Source organism: Citrus sinensis, chromosome 5 (assembly GCF_022201045.2).
Source record: "Citrus sinensis cultivar Valencia sweet orange chromosome 5, DVS_A1.0, whole genome shotgun sequence".
NCBI lineage: Eukaryota > Viridiplantae > Streptophyta > Magnoliopsida > Sapindales > Rutaceae > Citrus > Citrus sinensis.
Genome location: NC_068560.1, coordinates 9,017,129 through 9,032,285, shown reverse-complemented (window position 1 = coordinate 9,032,285; position 15,157 = coordinate 9,017,129).

Sequence of the window (15,157 nt, the reverse complement as noted above, 5' to 3'; positions counted from 1 at the left end):
TTCATTATCATATTATTTATAATTTGATCTTATTAATAATATATTTAATTATCAGTTTGTACCCATGAAGTTTACACTTGTACTCTCATATATAACATAAGTAGGTGTTGACTCTTTTATTTTATAATGACGTGATAATTTGGTAGTTATCAACTTATGACTTAGTTTCAACGATGTAAAATAATAAAAATATCATAATAGTACATTTTGGAGACACAAACAAACTTATAATGCAACTCGCTATACCAATAAAGTGTTGGCTCCACTGGTAATAGAGTCCCCTTAAGTGGCTTGACTAGGTTTGCTCCCTAGTTTGAGTCGCAGGGAAGTCGCATTTGTTGGAAGAACTTTTACCTCTCGGTTCGAATGAGGACTTTTAATCTGAGTTATAGTACGGACTTAAAGGTACTTCCCATAATTGTGATCTTTCCCAAAATATCTCGTGGTCAAAAAAAAAAATAATAATAATGCAACTCGCTATAAACTGTAAAGATCCAATTGTCCCACCGTAATCAATGAATATAAAATATAATCAAATGCAATAGAGGGTTACAAATTCCAAGGCAAATTTATTGGTTCCCACTTGTTGCTAGCAAGGCTTGTGCAAGTTGGGCTCTACTGCTTATCGATCCTTACTTTTTGGTTATTTTCATTTTATTTCAATTGGCTTAATGAATAAGTCATTAAAGTTATAATGAAAATGAATGTAGTGTCTGAGCATTTACTTGGTCTAATATAATATTCGAACATTCTTTAAGTGATGTTACTTTCTATGATTATCTTTTCTTTTTCTTTTCGTCATGGAATTTATGATAGATGATTTTGTAATTAAATTAAAATTTCTTCGTTAAAACTTTAAATATTTTGTAAAGATAACTAACAACATTCAACTAGGCATTTGCTCTAGTGGTATGATTCTCGATTCGGGTGCGTGCGGCCTCCCATGGACTGTAGTTTCTTTTACTCATTTGTATTTAGTAACTGTGCTGCAGATAAACTGACTAATTTAAATTCTTTTCTTAGCCTTTACTCTCATTTTAATTCTTTACTTAGAATCCCTAGTAATCTATCCGAAGTAGACACATTAGTTACTTAATTAGTGGGAAATTATTACAAATATATCTTAGAGAGAAAATCTAATTTTTAACAAATGAATGCGATCCTTTGTCTAACAGCTATGTTTTAATATATTTTTAAAAAGATGAAGCCCCATAAGCAGTCGAGGTTAAGAAGACCATAAACGAAGAGCTATCATAGAAAGTAAAAAATAAAATTAAAAAATCACAAAGGATTTGCTAAGGGAATGTCCTTTTCACTAATGATTTGATAGATAATTAAAATGTATTATATGTTAGACACTTGGCCGATGAGGTGTCTTTTAAGTGTGCTTCCAGCTTGTGGTCCAACATTTGATTGAAATTAATTCTGCCACGTTTGGAGAAGTAAATGCTAGGGCTGGGCAAAATCGGATTCGGATCGGGTTCGGATCAACCCGATCGGATTTCGGGTTGATTGGGTCGAACAAAAACTCATCCGAATTCAACCCGAATTGACAATCCGACCCGATCCGATCCGAATTATATTCGGATCGGATTAGATCGGATCAAAAAATCGGGTTTAATTCGGTTCGGATCGGGTTCGGTTAACAATTCCTAATCAATGATTTAACATATGTTATATAATTTATTACACATTACAACTGTTCGTATTTGAACTAAACTCAAAAATCCAAACTCAAAACAAAAATTCGGCTGTCGCTTGCTGGATTTCGAATGGAACTTGGAGGAGAAACTTGGTGATGAAGTGTGTGGAGGCGTGGAGACAACAGATCGGTAGGCGGTAGCAGCAGATCTGGTCGCAGTCCTCGCGGGGCAGTAGATCGACTGGTGGTTGGCGGCGGCGGTGATTGTGGCAAGCATGTGTTGGCTGCGGCTGTGTGTGTGTGTGTGTGTTTCTACTTGGCGTTGGCGATGTTGAGTGTTGACTTGAGGGTGGGGCAGTGACCCATGAGGCGTGAGGGAGGGGAGCAAAGGTTGGTGTGTGCCGTGTGGTCTCTCGTTGAGGCTTGAGGGGGAGGCCGTGAGGCGTGAGGGAGGGGAGTGAGGCTGCTGGGTGTGGCTGGGTGCGTTGAGTGTGTGGTCTACTGTTTTTGTGCCTCTATCTCTACTGTTTTTGTGCCTCTATCTCTACTGGTTTTGTGCCTCCATCTCTGTGATGTGTGCCGTATACGTGTGTGGTGTGTGAGGCTGTGTAGCGTGTGGTCTGTAGTCCTGTGCTCTGTGGCGTCACTGGTGCTTGACTGCTTGTTGCTGGATGCGTGTGTGCTGTAATCAGTGAGGGTTGTTTACTTTCTTCTTTAAGCCAACCCGTTCGGGTTGTCGGATCGGATCGGATTTCACCCGATCCGATTATAATCCGATCGGGTTGGCAACATTTCATCCGATCGGGTATTATGGTCAATCCGATCCGATCCGAACCTGATTTATTTCGGATCGGATCGGGTCGGATCGGTTATTTTGCCCACCCCTAGTAAATGCTGAGCAAACATTTGTAATGATGGCTTAAAAATAATTTTTTTTTCACCACTTCATCTCTGATAGAAAGATGATATATTAAAAGGAAATGGTGGAAATGATTTTGGTCTCTGAGGCCTTAATCAAACAAAAAATACTTATGCTACGCCATCATTATTGATTATAGAGGCTTTAGAAATATCAAAATTATAAGAAAAACACTTCAATGGCTGGAGGCTCAATTCTAAATTTCCGCTCTTAATTTTATGGGCATGTTATGTTTGTATTTGAAAATCATACTTAAGTATGCTTATTATGACATATGCAAAAATACCCGAGTTTTTTTTTCATAAACTTAAAGTCATTTTTACATGTTATTGTGATTATAACCGTTGTAAATAATTAGGAAATGGATTCCTAACATTTCTATAGTTTGAAACATTTAATTTGGTGTTGGTAAATCATAAATAAAGTCGGGTCTGTAAAACAGGTTATTCGAGTTGAAATATGAATCAATATGGACCCGAAATATGTAACAGACGAATATGGATGACATATCGTTTAATAGAGATGAAATAAAAAACATGTCATATATTCAGTTGTCTCAAAACAGCAGTCGGTTATGAGGTAACGACATGCCATCTCATCCTTTTGTAATATACGGTATGCCGTTTAAATTTATAATATACAGACTACTTGTCGTCCGAATGTTGCATGCGATGACATGTCACTCATTTGCTACACGACTGTGGTTTATTTCTGTACAACCTATCATCTGCATGTGTGAATGTTAAACGACATGTCATTTGGTGTCCACTGAACTTTGTGAATTTAAGATGTTTTTGTTGTTTTTGACCTCTTGTAATGCTGTCCAAATGTAAATATCACTGTGATAATGTCATATTATAATTTTTTATGTGTTATTTTGATTTAATTGTTGATGCATGCAATTTTTGAATGAATAATTATGATGTTTAAAAATAAAATAAAATAAAAATGTCAAGTGATCTAATATGATTTTAATCAATTAAGGAGTAGCCACAACATCCTTAATTATGCAAAATTATATATTAAGTATTTTTAGATCACATATAATATGATGACATTAATTGTGATTAAACATATTTAATATAATGTATTTTTCCCACAGGAATTTATATTATATTTGTATGTTTAATTAGGATAAAATATCAAACTATTTTCTTAATGTACCCACAGGAATTAAGAATTGGAATATGATTTGATAGTTTTGTCATAAAGATATATGTGAATGTACTTGAATTAGAACTTTAGCCCACAAGCAAGTTTTATGTCATTTGATTCATATTTTGTAACATGATTTACATTGGTAAAACATGATATCTCTATATTGGCCTAAATTTATAATATAAGCATGCATTTTAATTTAATGCAGTTGTACAACCTGCGAGTTTTTCTGAAATCAAGTGTGATATTCCCTAGTTAAATGGTGATAATTATAAAGTTTGGAATGAGAGAATTCTTCTTCACTTAGGATGGATGTCTATTGATTATGCTATTCGGAAAGACGAACCACTTATTGATGATAACAACACTAAAGTTAATATTGCTCTTTATGAAAAATGGGAGCAATCTAATCGCCTCTTTGTGATGTTTATAAAGACCAAATTTTATACTGCAATTCATGGTTTAATCGATCAGCATAATGATGTCAGGGCATTACTTAAGGCAATTGATGAGCAATTTGTAACTTGAGATAAGGCACTTGCAAGCACCATAATAATGAAGTTTTCATCTATGAAGCTCACTAGTGTTAGAGGTGTGCGCGAGTACATCATGCAGATGAGGGATATTGCGGCTCAGTTGAAACTTCTTGAGGTTGATATGTCCGAAACTTTCCTTGTGCACTACATAATGAATACTCTTCCACAACAATATGGACCCTTCAAAATTTCTTATAATACGCATAAGAATAAATGGTCAATTAATGAACTAATGACCATGTGTGTTCAAGAGAAAGGGAAGCTAATAATGGAAGTTGGTGAAGGTGCATATACTATAACACAAGGAAAGAACAAGCTTCAAGCCAAAAAGAAAGGGAAAGGTAAAATACCTCCCCAGGAAGAAATTAAAAAACAATCCAAGTACTTTCTCTGCAAAAAGAAAGGACACATGAAGAAGGATTGCCCAAAATTTCAGAAATGGCTTGAGAAGAAAGGTAAATAAATCTCTTTTGTTTGTTATGAATTTAATATGGTTGATGTTAATCATAACACATTGTGGATTAACTTTTGTTCTACAATCCATGTAACAAATACCTTGCAGGGTTTGCAAAACCTAAGGAAGCCAACGAGAAGTGAGCAATGCATCTTTTTTGGAAATAAGATGCATTCACATGTGGAGGCAATTGGAACATGTAGTTTGATTTTGAGTAGTGGTTTTGTTTTAGTTTTGGAAAAGACATTTTATATTCTAAGTTTTTCTAGAAACTTGGTTTTTAGTTTCAAGACTTGTAGCACTTGGTTTTTTCTTTAACATTTCATATAAGTTTTGTACTGTATGTTGTAAATCTGAACTTGTTGGGAATGATACATTATCTGATGGTCTTTTTCGTCTTAATTTGTAAAACAATACTTCTTATACTTCAATGCATGTTCATGCTTATATTAAAAGATGTGTTATAAATGAAAATTCCTTTATTTTGTGGCATCGCAGACTTGGTCATATCTCCATAGAAAGAATTAAAAGATTAATAAATGATGGAGTACATAATACTTTGAATTTTATTGATTTTGATACTTGTGTGGACTGCATAAAGAGAAAGCAGACCAACTTTCTAAAATGCCATTTGAATTATGGAAAGGTTGGAAATCGAGTTTGTGACATATATGTATTTGGGGATGTCTGTCTGAAGTGAGAATCTACAATCCACAAGAAAAGAAGCTGGACCCCATTAGTGGGTATTTCGTTGGATATGTTGAAAGGTCTAAAGGGTACATATTTTATTGTCCATCTCATAGCACTAGAATTGTAGAATCGAGAAATACAAAATTTCTTGAAAATGACTTGATCAGTAGGAGCGATCAATCTTAGAAAATTATTTCTGAGAAAGATCATTCAGATGCTCAACTTTCCACCTCAAGTGATAGATTGATTGTTATTCACAACAGTCCTCAAGTTCAAACAGGTGTTGTGTAACCAATTGTTGAAGTTCCACAAGTTGTTGATAACAATCCAATAGAGCAGGTTGTTCAAGAATTACCTAAAACCCTTGAGTAACCAGTTGAACAACATGCTCCTTGGGAGAATGGTGGTCCAACATTAAGAAGATCTACTAGAATAAAGAAACCACCAATTTCTAGTGATTATATAGTGTATCTGCAAGAATCTGACTATAATATTAGAGCTAAAAATGATCCTGAATTTGTTTCATAGGCCATGAATTCCAAAGAATCATATTTCTAGTATAATTCCATGAAAAAAGAGATGAATTCTAAGTCATCCAACGGAGTCTGGGATCTTATTGAGTTGCCTAATGGTGTAAAAGCCATAAGATGTAAACGGGTCTTTAAGATAAAAAAAAAATACTCATTGGGCAACATTGAAAGATATAAAGCAAGTTTCGTTGTTAAAGGATTCACTCAGATAGAAAAATTTGATTACAATGAGACTTTTTCTCTTGTATCGGAGAAAGATTCTTTTGGTATCATTATGGCATTAGTTGCTAATTTTGATTTGGAACTGCATCAAATGGATATGAAAACAACCTTTCTCAATGGAGATCTAGAGGAAGAGGTTTATATGAAACAATTAGAAGGATTCTCCTCTAATGATGGTGAGCATTTAGTATGCAAGCTTAAGAAATTCACATATGGATTGAAACAAGCTTCCCGTTAGTGGTATTTAAAATTCCACGATGCTATCTCTTCATTTGGATTTGTAGAGAATCTTATGGATCAATGTATATACCAGAAGGTCAGTGGGAGTAAATTTTTTTCTTATTCTATATGTGGATGATATTCTACTTGCATTTAAAAATAAAGGGCTGCTTTGTGAAATAAAACAAATTCTCTCTGAGAATTTTGACATCAAAGATATGAGTGATGCATCTTATGTCATATGCATTAGGATCCATAGAGACAGATTTCGAGGAATTTTGGATCTGTCTCAAGAAACTTATGTCAAGAAGGTCTTGGAGAGATTTCAGATGAAAAATTGTTCACCTAGTACAGCTTCCATTTGTGAAGGATGATAGATTCAATTTAAACCAATGCCCCAAAAATGATTTTGAAAGGGAACGAATGAAAAATATTCCATACGCATCTGTTGTTGGAAGCTTGATGTATACTTAAGTCTGTATAAGACGTGACATTGCATTTGTTGTTGGAATCTTGGGAAGATATCAGAGTAATCTAGGTTTAGACCACTAGAAAGCTGCAAAGAAAATAATAAGGTACCTTTAAGGGACCAAGGATTATATGCTTATGTATAGATGGATTGATAATTTGGAAGTAATTGGCTACTCCGATTCAGACTTTGCTGGCTGTGTTGATTTACGAAAGTCAATATTAGGATATATTTTTATGCTTGCCAGTGGAGCTATATCTTAGAGAAGTACAAAGTAGACTTTGATTATTACTTCCACTATGGAGGCTGAGTTCGTTTCTTGTTTTGAGGCTACCTCGCATGGTGTATAGTTGAAGAGTTTCATATCTAGGTTTATAATTGTGGATTCAATCTCAAGGCCATTGAGAATATATTGTGACAATTCAACTGTAATTTTCATGGCTAAAAATAACAAAAGATGAAGTCGAAGTAAACACATCGACATTAAATATTTAGCCATCAGGGAACATGTTAAAGAAAAGAAAGTAGTTATTGAATACGTTAACACTGAATTAATGATTGCTGATCCTTTAATAAAAGACATGCTACTGCAGAAGTTTGAGGATCATGTAGACCGAATGGGACTTGGTTCCATCATGCAATTTTCATTGTATATGCAATGTAACATAAATGAGACTCTTGTTTTTGTTTTTGTTTATTGTGATGTTTTCTCGTCTTTATGTGCACATTCATTTATATTGAGAAAATGTCAATTTTATTGGACCAAGAATAAACATGGGGTTTTTTTTCATTAAGTTGTCATATGTGGCTGGATTTAAGAAAAATGATGCATTGTAATACATGGAAGATAATACTCGTTCTTAGAAGATCTGACCTATTGCTATGATTCATGTATTATGTTTCTTAAATGTAAAGAATTGATATATGTAAATATCAAATCAAGTGAAATGTCTGGACCAAGTGGGAGAATGTTAAACATCTGGCTGATGAGGTGTCTTTTAAGTATGCTTCTAGCTTGTCTCCAACATTTGATTGAAATTAATTCTGCCACGTTTTAAAAAGTAAATGCCACCTAACAGTTGTAATGATGGCTTAAAAATAGACTTTTTCTTTCACCACTTCATCTTTGATGGAAAGATGACATGTTAAAAGGAAATGGTGGAAATGATTTTGGTACCTAAGACATGTAATCAAACAAAAAATATTTATGCTACATTGTTGTGCAAATTTTATTGAACTCGCAAGTGCACGAATCTATTGTAGTATAGATTAATGGTGACGAGTGTCGATCCTACGAGGAGGTGAATTTTAATTGTGTGTAGAATTAATTTTGTAAATGCGTGATTGGATTTGTGGTGGAAATGATTTGGAATTTGCTAAAACTTAAATTAAAATGACGAGAATAAATTCTAAAATTGGAATTGAAATGGCGAGAATAAATTGAAGAGAATTCTATTGAAATGACGTACTTGCGTATCTGGATCCGTATCAACATGCATCATGGGCTAAATATTCCTTATTAATACCAATTAAATCATGAGGGGGGAATCCACACCTCATGAACCACACTCTAATCAATATGGTGCTAAGGGCTTATCGTGCTAAATAATAATAACCTTGTACTAGAGAGCCGGTGTAACCAAGGCGTATCTAGACAAGATTATTATTATTTGTCGACGAGAAGTCAAAACATCCACAAAAACTAGAGGGGAAGAGAAAATAAATTTACTAAATAAAGCCCATGATACATGTTGAGACTTCACTTTCAACTTAAGCTTGAAAGAAAATTAGCTACTCATAATTGAACTAAAGGCAAAATGAGAATTTATTAAAATACGAAGAAAATACAAGATGAAGAAGGAATTACAGAAAATGAATCCCAAAAATGGATTCAGAGGTATCAAATTAGGGGGGGAATGCCCCCTTTTTATAGATACATTGAGTAAATCGTGGCCATCAGATTAAAAACAGTTTGGACGCTCAGGATTGCGCCACATCATCAGTCAACAGTACGCGGTTTGACCACGTGGGTGAACAGTAACACGGTTTGGTTGAAAATAATCTTGTATGATGCATGTAACGTATGCGAGATTTTTAGTCCACTGATATGCTGCCACGTCACCATCAACAGTATATAAGAATTTTAGTCCAATAGGATCGTGACACCTCATTAGTCAATGCAACATCATCGGTCAATGCCACGTCATCGATCCGTCTATGTGAACAGTGTCGTGAACAGTATCGTACACGTGAATAGTACCGTACATGTGAACAATGCCGTTTTTCCTTTTATGCTCCTCCTAAGGTTTTCGACCGTCCTGAGTTCAAAAGTGATGTCCGTTTTGCCGTCTGATCTCTCGTTTATCATGAAATGACTATGATGCCCCTAAAATACACAAAATACTTAATTAAAATAAAACACACATAATTAAATTACAAGAACCTTAAATACATAAAAGTAAGGGTTGTTAGTAAGACTTGAAATGTAAAATGACGATTTTCTCCTTTATAAATATACATTTTCTCACACTCAACACCCCCCCCAACCAGCTTATTGCTAGTCCCTAGCAAATAAAGCGAAAACAAAATTCAAACACAAATTTTTTTTGTTTTTAAACAATTTTGTTTATTCAATCAGACTAATGATAACAATCAAATAAAAGTATAAGCATTATCTCAAGTCTAAAGAAACATCACACCCACATCAACCATCCACATGAATCAGCCTAGTAGATTTTGTCATAGCTACCTTCAAGAATGACATGTCAAACCCCAAAATCTCACTGGAAGTAGTGACACTCTCACAAAGAAATTAAACCCAATAAAAATAGTCACTCCAATGAATGGTAATTGAGAGAAAATAATAAAAAAAATGATATCACATGCTCTCACCAAGATTAAAGAAATTTGCCCTCAGCTTAGAAATAATACGATCTCAAGTCAAATAAAAATGCTAGTCAACCCACTTTATTTATCTTTTTTTTTCTCTTTTTTTTATTATGCATCACTACATCTTTTTAGCCCATATAACTAGCTTCTACTTCAGACTATAGTTCCCTAAAATCAAGAAGGACTTTTATTAGGATGTAACGTAGGCTAGGGACATGGTTAACAAAGAAGGGAAATAAGGAAAACAAAGTGTATGTTTGAGAAAAATGCAGAGGAATTTTTTTTTTTTGGAAGTTGCAAGGTGGATTTCACCTATTATTGTTATATATATATATATATATATATATATTTTTTTTTTTTGAAATTTTTTTTGCTTTTGCTTGGCACAATGTCACTGAACAAAATAATTATTTACATTTTTCTCAAACATAAATAGGTGATGGAACTTATAAGACATCGGGTAATACTCCAAATCGGAGTGGGTCAAGATGATAAGTTTAACAAATAAAAGGATTTTTTTTAAAAGGCTCAAAATGGTTAACTATAGATATTTCACAAAAGGGATGGCTAGAAATGCTCAAATTGATCAAAAATGGCATTTCCATCGTCTTTTAGGGCTCTAAATAACCTTCCATATCTACTAATTAGATGGGCCTTCAAATGTAGCAACACATATTTTTTTTCTTCTTTTTTTTTTAATTTTACAATTTTTTTTAAGGGTTAACTCAAAAGAAATCTAGAGATTTTGTATACAATAATAAACTGCTAAGCTGTATAAAGAATGGGCAAAATGGTTACTCTCCAAGAAAAATGATAGGCTCAAAAACTCACTTTGGTACTTATTATGACATGTTCATTCCTTCAAGTAACTCATATTTGTCTCCGACATCAACATGTAGAGTAGCAAACATAATGTAACATCACTTAAGACAAAAAATAATACAAATACTAAAATTTAAAATGAATCATGTCATCCAATGTTAAAACAACTCACATAATTTTTTTTTAAACAACATTCTACCCCCCAACCTATTCTAAACATGAAAGGAAAATATGTATGCAGAAATGTGAAAATGATGCAGAAAAAATTAATTAAAAAAAGTTACATTTAAAATGATAGAAAAAGAAATGTTTTTTTTTAAACTAAGAAGATGCGTTTTTAAAGGCACTGCACTCCATATTCAGTCATCTTCGATTAAAAATATATATTTATAAAGGAGAAATTAAAAAAGAAGAAGAAAAATGAATATCAAAACTTAATAAAGAAAAAGAAAATGTCTGAATTTTTTTTAAACGATGAAGATGCGTTTTTAGAGTCACTACACTCCATATTTAGCCTCTTCAGCACAAAAAGTTAGCAACAGTTAGTTTCTACAACAAAAAATTAGTAAAAACTTAACCAAGATTCCACAATTGTCGACTATTCCCTCCCCCCAACCAGAACGAAACATTGTCTTCAATGTTGTAAAGGAAAGAAGTAGAGTTTAGAAGACATCACCTAGGTGGTGCAACACATAAGAAAATATTTACAGGCGGAGAGTTAAATCTAATTTGTACTTCTTACTGCGGCTACTGTTACCGTCATTATTTGGACGCTCCAACATAAAGTCCATGGGTCTGGCTCTGATTTATAAGCTTGTAACATATCAAGTAGCTCATTAGCAGTGTGCGCACAAATAAAAAGTTTTTTCGCACTGGAAGGAATGAAGTAGTTTTTTATTGCATGGTTAAGAAATGCGATGAAGCCATCATAAAAGTTATTGACATTTAACAAACCGATAGTTTTCTGGTGAATGTGCAGATGGACCCAAGATGCTAGTGTGATAAGTGCCTCTAGTGTTGCAAGATCTCATGGAAGGAAAATAAAAGCATCAGCATGATTAAGCATTTCAGTTATTCTTTCTTGCATACTTGAGACGACTAACTCTTCTCCAGTCAATGAGTCAGACAAACTGCCCAAAGGTTTTAGGACTCTTGGGATGATGCCTAACACTTGGCTTCCTCTAACAAAAGCAGCTTCTGAGACCAATTTTGATAACCCTCGGTTACCTCCTCCATACACCAAGTGTAATTTTCTCTCTGCTATGTGTTGAGTGTTAGAAAATGCATATTTATAAAGGAGAAAACCGTCATTTTACATTTCAAGTTTTACTACCAACCCTTACTTTTATGTATTTAATCTTGTGATTTAATTACATGTGTTTTATTTTAATTAAGTATTTTATGTATTTTAGGGGCATTATAGTTATTTCACAATAAAGGAGAGATCAGATGGCAAAACTGACATCACTTTTGAACTCAGGACGGTCGAAAACCTTAGGAGGAGCATAAAAGGAAAAATGGCACTATTCACATGTACGGTACTATTCACATGTACGGTACTGTCTACGTTACTGTTCACGACACTGTTCACATAGACGGATCGATGACGTGCCATTGAACGATGATGTGGCATTGACTGATGAGGTGTCACGATCCTGTTGGGCTAAAATTCTTATGTACTGTTGATGGTGACGTGGCAACATATCAGTGGACGAAAAATCTCGCGTACAGTACATGCATCACACAGGATTATTTTCAACCAAACCGCGTTACTGTTCATCCGCGTGGTCAAACCGCGTACTGTTGACTGATGACGTGGCGCAATCCTGAGCGTCCAAACTGTTTTTAATCCGATGGCCATGATTTACTTGATGTATCTATAAAAAGGGGGTCTCTCCCCCCTAATTTGATATCTCTAAATCCATTTTTGGGATCCATTTTCTATAATTCCTTCTCCATCTTGTATTTTCTTCATATTTTAATAAATTCCCATTTTGCCCCTAGTTCAATTATGAGTGGCTAATTTTCTTTCAAGCTTGGGTTGAAGGTGAAGTCTCAACATGTGTCATGGGCTTAATTTGGTAAATTTATTTTCTCTTCCCCTCTAGTTTTTGTGGATGTTTTGACTTCTCGTCGACAAATAATAATAATCTTGTCTAGATACCGCCTTGGTTACACCGGCTCTCTAGTATAAGGTTATTATTATTTGGCACGATAAGCCCTTAGCACCATATTGATTAGAGCGTGGTTCATGAGGTGTGGATTCCCCCCTCATAATTTAATTGGCATTAATAAGGATTATTTAGCCCATGATGCATGTTGATACGGATCCAAATACCCAAGTACGTCATTTTAATAGAATTCTCTTCAATTTATTCTCGCCATTTCAATTCCAACTTTAGAATTTATTCTCACCATTTTAATTTAAGTTTTAGCATATTCCAAATCATTTCCACCACAAATCCAATCACCCATTTACAAAATTAATTCTACACACAATTAAAATTCACCTCCTCGTGGGATCGACACTCGTCACCATTAATCTATACTACAATAGATTCGTGCGCTTGCGAGTACATTAAAATTTGCACAACAAGTTTTTGGCGCCGTTGCCGGGGAGGTAAGTAATTTTTAGAATTAATTTTTGTGAATAATTTCTTTTATTTGTTTTCTTGTATTTTTTTATTATTAAAAAAAAGAAAAAAAAGTGAATCTACATATAAAGGTTAGTATTTCTTTCTTTTTCTCTTCTTTAAAATTCTGTAATTTAATTTTCAATTTATTTTTTCTTTGTAATTTTTGTTTATTTTATTAATTTAATTTTTAGTTAATTTATTTCACGTATTTGTTTTTGTGTATTTTTATAGAAAGGTTGTAATAGCGCAATAAGGTTAGTATCGTAATTTCTCCCTCTTCTTTATTTTTATTTGTTTTGTTCCCATCTTTATTTTTATTTTATTTGTTTTGCATGCATGGTCGTAGGTCATTATTAGACCCAATAATGCAAAAGATAAAATAACAGTGAAATAAAATAACAGTGAAGTAAAAGGATATTTACAGGTAGTTGCGACTGTGACTCACATATTCCTCTGGTTTTACGTCCAGAAATGGCTTGAACGCCCTCTATGGATCGAGGATGGGCTTCCCATCCAGTTTTCTTATAAACTGGCAAACATGGTCATTTATAGTGAGATTCCCAAGACTATATCGTGCATGCTCTTTCTGGAATAATGGCCATAACTGGAGAATCGCTCCTTGTACATATCCACTGGGATGCATTTCAAGAGACAGAAGGATATCATCCAATGACTCCTTATTCAAGCCATCCCTAATGAATTGAATCTTATCTTCCCTGTTATCAGACATCATTCCTAAAGAACATGGGTTTTTATCGCAACTTATTCTAGCACACTTATGACAAGCAACAGAAATTCTTCGAGCTCGTCGTTTTCTTGCATAATTTCCTTTACCACAACCAGGCATGTATGCAATAAATTTTGGAGGTAACTCACCTGCCAATCGTACTTTAGCCTCGATTAACCAACAGATGTCAACAGGTATGTTATTCCTCATGAGCAATCGCATGCGTTCGGACCGGGCTTTATAGATTATAAGGAGGGCATTCTGAGGGAGTGAAGGGAATCGCTTGTGAAGCTTCGCTAGAATCTCGTTTCTATCCATACCTTCGCCTCAGAATATCAGTTATTATGGGAAACTGAAGTAACCGACTTGATTGTCACGGAGTACCGTTATCCGTCACTTCACTGGGGTAAGAAACTAAAGCACACAAATAGAAAAGCAAATTAAAACACACAAAGAAAATTAAAATCGTCCTCTTATTGAATTTACCTCAAGCTCCAACTGGATGTCGTAAACAGTTCTCTCAATGTCTCTGAGTTGGCTTTCTAAACCCTCAACATAGGATACTAACTCTGGTGGTTGTAGAGCCCAAATACGATGTGTCTTACAAAATCGAATCTGCCTTTTGAGATGAGATTTGACACGTTGAAGTGGTTTAAGAATGTTCAGGAGGAACGGTTTAAGTATGGTACTTATGATTAACAATGATAAGAAAAAAAACTTAATGGTTAAACAAACACACTTATACAAAAATAACTTCAATTAGCAAAAATAATAAAAAGAGAGAAAGAGAAAAAAAAATCAATTCAAATCTGGTGGGTCACTCAAATTTATTTCGATGTCCTCTCCATGTGGTTGGTACTCTAGATATAACTTTAATTTTTGACCATTAACTTTAAACGTGACACCGTTCTTTGGGTCCTTAATTTCAATTGCCCCATGTGGAAAAACAGTATGAACAATAAATGGACCAGACCATCGAGAGCGTAACTTACCTGGGAATAGGTGCAAGCGAGAATTGAATAAAAGCACTTTCTGACCTGAAATGAATGATTTTCTCATAATTTACTTGTCATGGAAGACTTTCATTCGTTGCTTGTAAATCTCAGCATTTTCGTATGCGTCATTACGAATTTCTTCAAGTTCTACCAGTTGTAATCTCCTTTCTGAGCTGGCTTATTGCATGTCAAAGTTGAATTTTTTGATGGCCCAGTATGCACGATGCTCGAGTTCCACAGGTAGGTGGC